The following is a 13,223-nucleotide window of genomic DNA, read 5'->3' as shown; positions in this document are numbered from 1 at the left end:
ATCAAGAAGGGAACCGAAAATTATATGAGAATGATCCCTGGCTTACCATCCCTGCAAGAAGTGCAAAAGATTTTCTTAACTGGTACATCACACGTATTGAGAAGAGCATTGTCGATGTGAGAACTGTTGCTGCTCAAGTATTTTAATTTAACTTAACAAAAAAAAAAAAAAATGAACGAACTATTGAATTTGGTTTAATGGCCTACCAATGTATACTATGAGTTTCTTTGCCCTAGGAGTCGGGAAGACACTCGGCAAGAAATGGAAGCAAATTTGAAAGAAGAAAAAAAAAGTAATAATAATAATAATAATAATAATAATAATAATAATAATAATAATAATAATAATAATAATAATAATAATAATAAACATCGAAACATACCTTAGGAATGAGAACCCATGTTCGAAAATTCCCCAAGACACCTGATGAAGGCTGGAGTATATATCAACCGAAACGTTGTGTTAACAACAAAGTAAATGAGGACAAATATCCGTAAATGTAAATAAAGTATATCAGAGGATGTTTAACAAGGAAAACAGTTTTTTGTGGAAGATGCAAAAGTAGAATTTACACTAAAGATATACAGAAAACAAAATCCATCAAATCCAAGGCAGTTGCAGTGACGTATGCACCGAGAGCGTATCTGCTAGAATAAGAATAGGTTGGTCAAATTTCTGCCTGTCCCTCAGAGTGAGCGAAACATTGCATGATGCCTATGCGCAACAATGCTCCAAGGCAGTGAAACATGGGCTGTGACTACCGAGGGCATGCGGAGGCTTGACAGAAATGGACCTGCTATGCTTTGCTGGCTGTGCGATGTCAGTGTGTTTCCGAGACAAAGTATAAGCGACTGGAGAGAAACGTGGGGAATAAAATAAGATTTGATGTGCAAAAGAGACGACTGCGCTGGTATGGTCGTGTGATTCATATAGAGGGAACTTGTGGAAGAGGTACAGCCAATAAGACATGAAACGAGGTGTTGAAGAATGATCTTCGAACGCTGGGCCTCACAGAGTCAATGGCAAGTTTGCGTTATGCTGTGCTTAAAAATACATCTCAAGCCAAGTGAAATCGTATCGTGGCCAATGGAAGTCTCATGTTGCTGGCACGTAAAAAGGCACCCTTCGAACGCTAACAGATATGGGATCGTAGCTGTAAACGATGCTGTCGTTAGAGAATTGGCACTATATTGGTAATATACACCCGCGACACTCTTGGAGTGGTTGGTCTTAGGAAGAGCAACCTGCAGTAGAAACCATGCCAAACAAGATTGGAACCCGGTGCTGCTCCCCAGCTAACGAGTGTACAGTCAAAATGTCCAACCCATGACAGCATAGAGAATGTAGTTAAATGAGGATAATGATGATGAAGAAGAAGAAGAAGAAGAAGAAGATGATGATGATAACGATGATGCTGATAATGACGACGACGATTATGGTGATAATGATGATGATGATGTATATGTCGTCTTTAAGTTTCCGCCTACAAAATCCATTCACAAGGCCTTAGCTGGCACGATGCTATAGTCGGAGACTCCTGTTGAGGTGCTACGTGCGGGAATGAACCCGAAATCCAGTGGTTTTGAAGCAATGTAGGAGAGCTTCAATAATTAATGTGAATATCATTTCTGTTAAGAGAGTCACACCATGACACGTTATGCTAGATAGCGAACTGTTCTTTTTAAATTCTACGCTTGTATTCAATATCATGTCCTCCTCGTAATCAATACCTTCCTTTGCGATTAAAGTATTTTACTAATTACGATGAAAACATAATGCATTGTATTGCCATAAAAACGTGTTAGCGACAGAGATTAGGGCTAAATTTCAAGTAAGCTTTGCTATATAATGGCTGTCATCTAATTTGCAAATTCGCAAAGAATTAATGGTAGTGAGCGGCGAGTAATTGCATAAAATAACTCTCCCCTGTTATAATTACCTTCCTCCAATAAATGACATGTTGTGTTCTGGACATGGACACTGCACAACCCCAACGAAATACACAGGAACTTCTCATATTTTTGCGCAATTAACAATAGTCTTTCGATTCATTAATATGCAGATCCATACACACTATATTAATTACTCACGCTATTGATTATTTTTAAATATATAGCCCTCTGGCGGTCTATGCTGATACACTTTTATTTTTTTTTCATTTGATGCTATACAATTGATTATTACACTATTGAAATCTGTCATCAATTTTAAAATATCGATTATTAAGCAAGTCACGTTAAGGAGGAACTAATCGCTAGCAAATTGCAAGGCATAATCTAGCTTATTGAGGAAGTATCAACAATCAGAGCTTTCTGTCATGTATTTTCAATTAGTTAATGCTTTAGCTCATACAAAAATGGTTAACTCTTTCCATCAAATAGACTTTTGTTAAAATTTTTCACACTTTTCAAAATTAAAAAATAAAACACTTTTAGTTTTTTTTTTTTGTCGAAATTCATAGCCTCATTTGTCTGAAAGTCAATTTCGATAAAGATGTAGTTTACTGCGTTTCTATCTTTCGTTATTTGTCTCATGTTTTTGGGTTTTCTTTTTTCTCTTTTCTTCCATTTTTTGTTTCCTTAAAAAGATTCATATTTGTCAATCTTTTAATCTTTCAATCACATTACTTCTCTGAAAAAATCAGAACGAAATCCATGCATCTTGCATTATTCACCATGATATCACATTTCTCATCGTCCCCTGGTTGATTGTGAGAAATTCATAGCATTTGGGCGTTTCAATAACTAATTTTGATATGAGTAAATCCTATTTATCCACTTTATTATGTTTTACCTAATTCTAAATGTATTTCCATAACGTTAACTTTATGATTAGAAAAATCACAATTGCAGAGAGACCCATGTAATAATTGACAACCTATATTTCGATTTAATTTATTGACCCTCGCTTATGTATAAGTACCTATAATTGTCGAAGCTCTAATAGATTTTTTCTTACTTTGTGGAATATATTATTGTGTATATTTCATTTTTGGATTTGGTTTGCAAGTTTCGTTCTGTGAGTTCGTGTGTTGAAGCATATTTTGGTGAAGCATGACTCTCTCCACACACAACAAACTATTGTGTATAGATTTACTAAAAACGAAAGCAACGGCATTTCAAAGCAGTTGATAGCTGATCATGCACACATTTGCGCATTTCCACATATTGTTTTTAAAAAATCTTATATATTTTATATAACATAAAAAGGAAACGTAGCATATAGATGTGGCTTTCCTCTCCGGTAGACAAGTTCGAATTTTAAACAACCGACATACGAGAGAAACAATAGCATTTAGCAAAGACGCTAAATGATATCGTATATGTATTGCTGATATCTTTCGGTTCAGATACACCCTTAAAGATTACACCTATGTTTAAAAATTACCAGCCATAATAATGCTGTCAATATTTCCGGAAAGATTGTTTCACCATAAATCGTGTGTATATATATATATATATATATATATATATATATATATATATATACGACGAACTTCTTTCAGTTTCCGTCTACCAAATCCACTCTCGCAAGATGCCACGGAGTGAGACTGAACCCGGAACCATGTGGTTGCGGAGCAAGCTTCTTACCACACAGCCACTTCTACGCCTATATATATAGCAAATAAGTAACACTGATGTCCAGGTATCAGTACATCACGGTGGTTTCAAGCGGCTCCTTGTAATAGGGTTTCTGCAAATATTACCCTCTTCCCCGGAAGCATACTAGATTTTAGATCCCCCCACACAGGGTACTCCTTTATAATTTTTCTATCAAACTGTTGATGAATACTAGAGATTAAAATAATTACATTTCTTCTTTTTGTTAATATTGTAGGAGAATGAAATTTAGAAAAAGATACCTAAAACTTACTGCAATTTAGAGTGGCAGAAGAAAATAACAGGTGTTAAGAAAGAGGAATGGTGATATAGCTACATCCAACTTTATCCTTATCGCGTTCAAAAGACACAATCCAGCAAGCAGTCTACATTCACTTAGCGTTAAAACCATTGTGCATTGATAGTTAAGTTCTTGTTGTTGGCGGTAAATGGGTGACTATAAAATCTGCCATATCTATATACAAGAATATGTCTAAGGGGATTGTAGGAAGGTAATGAAATACAGAAACGAGAAAGTAATCAGAAGGAGGAATAGCTTGGGTCGCTTAACACGATTATCAACTAAAAGGGGACAAAATGGGAAACAAAGGAGGTCAGAATGTTATCCAATTGTGGGGATTAAGCGTACGGCAAGATACATTTTCATCGAAGCTTAGCGGAATTTATATATTGAAACATTAAAATTTAGAATAGGATTTAATGGCCAAGTAAGTGAAGTGGAATAGCTAAAGCAAAATAAGACATAAAAGTGGGGTACTTTTATATGAAATAGAAACCTCATATTCCATTGTTTCTTTCTAGCATAATGTTAAAGTGGTCCTGATAAAACTATTCAACAATTAACCCATAACTGAATTCAGATATCATCCAAGTAGGGGTACACCTTTTCTATTGAATCAAAATCAAAGAATAAGGGCTAAAAATATAATATAAACATTTCTATAACAGATAAACTAATTTAAAAGCCTTGGAAAAATATATTCATACAAAAGATAACATAATAAAAAAAACTGAAAGGTAAAATAATACCACATATATATAATAGAACACACATACACACACACACACACGTATATATAGTGTAGTTATAAACTATAAATTCAAATAAAAAATATAAATACAATATTGTAATGTATTATAGCATGATTACTATAGTGAGAAGATACAAACTCCTACACAATCTATAGAGATTACACCAGTATATATGAGGGTTTAGAGATACACAACAAAAAAAAACACAATAATATGATATAAGATACAAGATATATAAGATATATTTATAAAATGTAAACTAGAAATAAAGATAGAAATACTATTTTTTCTAATGCCATAAAATATATACCGAATATAAAAAGGGATAAAATATAAAAAAATAAGCATAAATCAAGGTATACATAAAAAAAAACTAATAAAAAATTAAATAAAAGGAGATAAATATACACTGGAAATGGTGTTATAAAACATTTTGTAAGATATAATATTACAGACTCAGATATATGTAGAATCATCACAGTTCCTAGGTGGTATATATCATACTTAAGGAAGGCGTAAGATCTGGGAATGCAGCTTAAACATTTTTTTATATATCTAGTTTCAGCTCACGAGCTGTAGCCATGCTGGGGCACCGCCATTTGGTATTGCTACATAATTTTACTTCACGAATGCTTGTTAGAAATTGACATTTAGTGCATGAGGGCGTTTGATGCAGCTGTCCTCCTCTGCACTTCCCGCCGTGATGTTGGTTCATCTGGGACACTTGACAGTAAGAGGTCCAGTTTTATTTTGAAGACCTCTACATAAACTCCATGCAGGTCTCTCAGGTCCTTCGGGATGACATTGGAGAACTGTGGACCTCTGAAGCCCAGGCTATTGCAATATCTTGTTCTACACCTTGATGGCAAATTGGCACTATGCAGTGGCGCCCAGTTCTTGTATTTGTGTAACTCTCGATGCCAAAGTTTGGGACAAGTCTTTCCAGGATCTTTCAGATGTATATTATGGCATATCTTTCTCGCCTACGCTCTTAGGAATAGAGTCTTAATCTCCTGAGTCTCTCAAGAGCTTATATGTGTAGCTTCGTTGGATTGCCTCAAGTTCTGAGATTCATTTGACACTGGTTGGTGACCATAGTTGAGAGCAATAGTCAAAGTGGCTAAGGACAAGTGTCCTGCAGAGGATCATCATGGTTTCCTGATCCCTTGTTCTAAATGTTCTAAGAAGCCATCCGGTCGGCCGCCTGAATTTCCTTGTCAATTTAGCAACGTGCACTTGGAAGGATGCATCATTACTCATGTAAATGCCCAGGTCTCGCACTGACTGTGCCTCTGGGATTCCAATCCCTCCAGGTCCAGTGTAATTAATGGGTATAGCATTTAGTTTTGCATGCTGATAACACGTGGCTTGAAACTTTTCTGCATTAAACTGCATGCTATTCTTTTCAGCCCACTTGTAAATTTCATCTAGCTCAGATTGCAGGTATATAATATTTTCATGGTTCTGTATTACCTGCAAGACTTTTGTATCATCTGCACAACTTGTGATCGTGGCTCTCTGTGTGGCTGGGGGCATGTCCGAGAGGCCATTATGAAGAGTAGTGGTCCCAAAAAGTGCCATGCTGAACACCGCTCACTATTTGCATGTTGACTACTACCACCTGATTTCTTTTTTTTACAAACGATATATATATATAACAATGATAAATCTGAGAGCGAGTTATAAACAGTAGCGGCAACACATCGTGACGTATATTTGCCATTTGAATATGGCTAACCCCTAAGGGTGGATGCTACTGTAGTTTGTAGCCCCAGGAAGACACCTCCTCCAGCTGGCTATAGACACACTTTCTGTGCCCTCTCAGTATTTGTGAAGGGAAGCCATCCTTTCCGTCTTCAACTTATGATACGCTGTTCTCTTTTAGAGAGACTTAGTAATTTTAATATTTCTATTATTGAAAACAAGTGGATGTATTCCACCGAAACTAGGTAAATAAAACCATCGAACAGAGATTGTCGGAAGCGACACCTACTGGCTGGCTACGCTGCATTGAAAAGTGGCAATACCCCGAAACGCGTCTGTAGCTGCCGGTCAAGTAGTGTGGAGCGACTGACCTCCCTTGTTCGAAGGTTATATGGATACAGTTTGTGTATCAAATAGCTAACTTAAGGCGATGGCCTCATGGAGCTAATAAGCGGACAGCTTTTTTCTTATTTTTATAAGAATGCCATATTAGTATGGCGATAACTATTACTTTAATGAATATTATTGATAATATAAATATGAAATGTTTCAGGACGATTAAAAATTTGCTTCTATGTGAATCAGCTACCATAGAATAAATGCATGAAGAACTCCATTGTCAGGATTTGAATAATGTTCCTATTTACGAGCTTCTTTCCACCGTTATGACCATTGAGTACTGTATACTATTGGACTGCACCTATGTATTTGTGGTCAACCATTATTGTTTAGCTTACGTATCAGCTCGTTGTGTATATTAAAACCATCGTGGATTATATGTCATAAACATCTTATATCTGCAGATTTTCAAAACCAAGTCACATGAAGTAATATTTGGTACAAATTGGTTTCAGGTGTGCAATACGAAGATAATAGCATGGGAAGAACTTGGAATGATATTCTACCAGCTGAGTCTCAGGCCACGGCTTCATAAATGATTCACTAAATGTAATTGTGGCAGATAAATGTGGCAATAAAGGACTAGCTGCATGCTTAACATCATACATTGTAATTGAAGAGGCAGGTGTTGAAAATTAAGGCAAACCAGATCATATTAAGTATCCGGTATTAACGCATCTACACAAACGCATCTGCGACAATCCAATTATGACGCACATGAAGTAAGTTACTAGCGTAAGATATAATTCTATTGATACTCATCAAATCTGAATATTAGAGCAGAGCAAAATATAACTATATTACAAATATCAATATACAGGATATCATTAAAGAAGTTTGTACATATTCTTCATGAAAAGCATTCACCAATTAATTTCCATTGAACTAATTACCAGTAATTTGTTCATGTAATTACGCTGAATAATTTACTTTAGAAGCACTATTTCACACAAGTCCCTACGGTGCAATGATCGTGTTTTTTTCCAGTCTTCAATACAACAAAAAATAAATCTTCCTCAGTTTTCTCACTTAAAATATATAACAATTCCTAGGTTCCTCGCATGTTACTATCTGTGAATAAAGTGGTGTGGATACAAGTGTTGTGAAGTAATGTTCTCCACGTGTCCTTCTGATGGTGGATACTAAATTTATAGACTGGTGACACGAATGTAATTGTAAGGAAAATGTGGTGCACACTCCATATCTAAACGTCATCAGTCTTATATGCAAAAACGCACGTATATGTGTGTATTTGCTGAATATGTTCATATAAATACAGATACATATATACAAGCATATATATCCCTAAGCACAAGTTTAGCTGTATATGTGCAAGCGTGGCTGTGTAGGCGCAGGCGTGGCTGTGTAAGCGCAGGCGTGGCTGTGTAGGCGCAGGCGTAATTGTGTAAGCGAAGATGTGGCTGTGTAGGCACAGGCGTGACTGTGTAGGTGCAGGCGCAGCCGTGGTTGTGTAGGCGCTGGAATGGCTGTGTAAGCCAAGGGCAGGTTTTGTGATTAGGAGCTTGCTCACGAAGCACACGACTCTGGATTCAGTCCCATAGTGTGTCATATTTGGCAGGTGTCCATTACTCTAGCTTCGGACACACCAAAGTCTTGTGTGTAAATTTGGTAGACGGAAACTGAAAAAAGCCCTATAGAGAACTATGCTCATATATCTATGTGTTTGTACTTTTATATCTGTGTCTGTCCTTCCATCACCACTGGCCAACTGGCGTTGGTGTGTTTCTGTTCCCGTTACTTAACAGTTCAGCCTAAGAAGCTGATAGAATTAGAACTATGCTTACAAATAATAAGTCCTGTGGTCGATTTGTTCGACTAAACCTCCTTAGGGTGGTGGTCTAGCATTGCCGCATTGAAATGACTGAGAGAAGTTTATATATATAGACACACACATACACACATATATATATACATATACATATATATATATATATATATATATATATATATATATATATATATATATATATATATATACATATATATATATATATATATAATATATATATATATATATATATATATATATATATATATATATATATACATACATACATACATACATACATACATATATATATATATATATATATATATATATATATATATATATATATATATATATATGACGTAATATTTTGTACCGATAAAAATACTGATGTTGAGTCACTATACATTAAGAAGAAAATTTGTTGCTGATATGGATTAGACTGCAACCGAAGATTATTTTTTATCTCTAGCGCCTTAGTTAATCTGTAATTTTGTCGATGGATCAAGCCAGCTCTGGCCATTGCATGACGTCACTACATTCACCATTTGACATTTCCTTCCCGGTAATTTGTAGACAAATACATTGTATTGGGTTTTCCGGAAAGTTCGTGCCGATTTTTAAAGAAACGGAAGGGGTCAATAAATAATTGCCATTACATTTTTAATCAACAAAATATGAAGCATGTTGTTGCGAAATGCTTCTCCATCTTTCCTTTAACTTGAAAATACCCTCTTCCCAGAATTTTGGTGGATTCATGGCAAAGAATTCATCAAGGTATCTTTTTACGTCATTCAAGGAATTCAAATATTTACAGTTAAGTCTATTCTTCACAGACCTGAATAAGTTAAAATATCTGGTAAATATGGAGGGTAGTGTAACACATCCCAGCCGAGCTATAGCAATTTTTGTCTGGTTCCCAAAAATACGTGCGGTCTTGCATTATCATGTTGGAAAACAACACCCTTCCTGTTGGCCAATTCTAGATGTTTCTCTTGAATTGCTGCTCTTAACTCGTCCAGTTACGTGCAGTATTTCTCAGAATTAATTATCTGGGTACTTGGGTGAAACTCTGGGTAGAGAATTTATTTCCAATCCCCCCAGACACAAAGCAACACTTTTTTAGGGTGAAGACCCGCTTTTGGGGGTGACTAAGGGTGGCTCATGTCACTTACTCCAGGATCGCTTTCTCTGAACATTTTGGTAGATAATCCATTTCTCATCACCTGTCACAATTTGCTTTAAAAATAGCGCGTCTTCATTCCGTTTATAAAGCGAATCACAAATGGATATGCGCTGCAAAAGGTTCTTCTCACTCAACTCATGTGCTCTTGAAAAGGTTCTTCTCACTCAACTCAGGTGCTCTTGAACGAAGGATTTTGGTAGGTTGAGGCTTTTGGCCAATTCTCGGGTAGTGCAATGTGGTTAATTCTCAATTAATGACTTGATTTGGTGGTCATCTCTAGTGGATGGTCTGTCTGATTGCTTTTTAGCAATAAGGCTACAATCTACAGCTCGGAACCTTGCGAACCACTTCCGTACAGTTCTTTTGGATAAAGAAACATCACCGTAAACTGCGCATGTCTCTTTGGTTGCTTGTGAGGCATTTTCCCTTTACGTAAAAAGAAAAGCATCAAGTGCCAAAAATGAACTTTCTTATCCTCCATTTTAAAGGGTGACAGAATTAACACAATTTATAGGAACATAAAACTTCTTCCACAAAAAGATAGCTTAAACTGTGATTTAAATGGAGGTGTAGTCAAATCCTATTTTATGGAATCAACCATGTTCTAAAATAAATCGAAAAGTAAGCCACTATAAATCGGCTCGAACTTTCCGTATCAATCACACAATATCTGTAAAGAATTAGGTTACACTTTTCATTGTGAAACAGGTTGTTTATGATGAAATCCTAGTTAATGTTATTCTTTACAAATTCACAGGAAGGACAAATTATTCGAGGTGAAAAGAGATGTACCCAAAATTTCCATTCGATTGTTTAAAGGAAAATATGCCACACATTTTAAAACAACATCGATTTATTCAATCAATTATATAAGTACCATTTTGTTCCTATGCTTTCTGCCATCTTGTGCAGAGCTCCTTTATTCCCTGCTCAATGTATTTCTAGTGTTACTGGCTTTGAACTCATGCAGGTGAAGTTTTAGCGTCCTGATCAGATTTGAAAATCTGTCCATTCAATCAGTTTTAAATCACTGAAACAAGTTGAAATCTGAAGGCACGGCTATAGAGAGTGCAGCTAAGCTTTCCAGCGAAGATCTGATAACTCCCACTGCGTCTGCTAAACATGTGCCCTCAAATATTGTTCTGATGATAATCAATGCCTTTATGATTATATTAGCAAGTGGTGGTGGCTGCTACTTGTAGATCGCAGTGTTTAATATATCCAGCTGCTCTGAGAATACACCTCAATTATTAGTTATAACCATGGAATAAAGCTCGTACACATTAACATTAATAAAATCCTGCTAAATTAAAAGCATAAACTTTTGGGGACGAAGTCCTTCTTTGGAGTATAAATACAACGAGCTAATATCTGTGTATGCGCTTGGGTTTTAAGATCTAAATAACAATCGGGTTTCATTCAAATTGATCTTTCTAAGAAGTGGAACGAAGGTAGACCACGTTCGAAAATGCAACTCATTATGCAGTCTATATTGGACAAAACCTAAGCAATTTCTAGGACTCTGAGTTTTGATCCAGTTAGTTTAGGAATCAAAAACATCAAGCTCCAAGATACAATCTTTTCTCTTTTCTTCGGCAAATTTCTATAATTCCCACATGATATTATAGCGTTTAAACTACTTTCTTGCATCCAAGCTGGCAATGAAGGCAAAGATTATGAGAGTAATAATATGAAAGAATACTAAAATCAACAGTATAAGCATTTATAATAATTATGCTTAGGATTAGTACAAATAATCCGTAATGCATTTCTGATATTTCACATCAAATCATCAGAAATAGAAGAATCATATTCATCGTTGTCGTCGTCGTCGTCGTCGTCATCAACGTCATCACTATCATCATCAACACTATCATCATCGTCATCAACATCATTGCTTTATTAATTAATCCGTCTTCCTCATTAGCTTCCTTGTTTAAACCTTACGAACTTCACAAGGTTTGCGTGCTTATTAGATCTTTATAAATTAGAAGCCATATTTTCGTAACGTTTCACGTTATCTTAGAAAATGGAGACAAACAACAGATATTGTTCTTGAAATGTAGAAATGAGAGTTGACCATGGCCGTTCTTCAGCTATGCCTAATTGATAACGTCTGAATTCCAACAAAAGACCAATTAGAACAGGAAAATAATAATAGTCACCTTTATTGCTGTAATGATTGCAGACATAACAGTGTCAACCCTTCATTTTCTCGCGTGTAACAAACTCACTTCGTACGCCGACCTACACAACTACCATGCCATTCTCTTCTTAATTCTTCTCGCTCAGAATCTAAAATAAGTTTTTGATTATATTCCTCACGACGTCACAAAAAATTTAATATTGACGCCTATTGCCAACAAAATTACACAAAGATATTTAAATATATCTGAACATTCGAATACAATAAACTGATTAATAACAAATTGCATTCCATAAGTTACATATTTATAAGACTTCACATCAGGATGATTCAGTACAACTGAATGCTGTAAAAGTCGTTAATCATTTACGCAAAAAGTATCATATTCTCTCATGATAGACACACTGTCGATAGAAACAAGAGAAGGTTTTATGCAAAAACTAAAAGAATGACACCAAATAGAATTCTTTAAACTTTGGGTTCACTTTTTGCTGCATATCCCTGACACAAATGTCCTTTAACACTTCCACAAATACACACACTTGCTATTTACGAAGAATAGAGCGTTGATATTGTAATAATGATATAAAGGCTCTTTCGGTTTACATATGTTACAGTATCAGCGTAATACATTCAGAAATAACAACTGCCTTTTTACCGTACATTCTATATGATATAGTTGCTGAGATTGCCAGATTGAACGACATATGCTTCTCGTAATTATCGTTACGCTACAAATTGAATCTATCCGATTATGTAAATAAAAAAAATCATTGAATAGAGACATGGCACGATGAAATGATATAAAAAATCCGCTTAATGTGATCGACATCGTCATTAAAATCTTGAAAGAAAATTCAAATTTGAAGCAAGCAAACATTTAAGGAAATTCATCGATTCTGATTCTGAATCGCGTATTCCAATGAAAATGCCAATTTTTGCTTTTCAGTATGTTAGGGTCGATAAAGTAAAGTATCAGTGAAATACTGATGTCTATTCAATCCATATAAACCCAACTCGCAGTAATTGAAGTGGCAAGGGTAAGACGATAACTGCTACTAATATTATTTACCTTTTATCACACATTTTGTGGAAACTCGTGGAATTTTGCTTGCCTTATGCGCTTTTCCACCTTTTGACAGTTTTTACTTCGGCCTGCAGAATATTCAACAAAATCTACCCTCCATACCACTCAAGCATTTGGTTCAGTTTTCGGGTTATTTGCCGGTGTACCGATCATGTATCAATTTGTATTGGATTACCTGTTACCAATAGCACTGAATCTCACCTGACTCTTTATTACAATTATTAATATAACTACATGTTCAATCTCTATTACCGAAATAA

This window comes from Octopus sinensis, linkage group LG5, assembly GCF_006345805.1.
Source record: "Octopus sinensis linkage group LG5, ASM634580v1, whole genome shotgun sequence".
NCBI classification, from domain to species: domain Eukaryota; kingdom Metazoa; phylum Mollusca; class Cephalopoda; order Octopoda; family Octopodidae; genus Octopus; species Octopus sinensis.
This window is presented reverse-complemented; position numbering follows the sequence as displayed.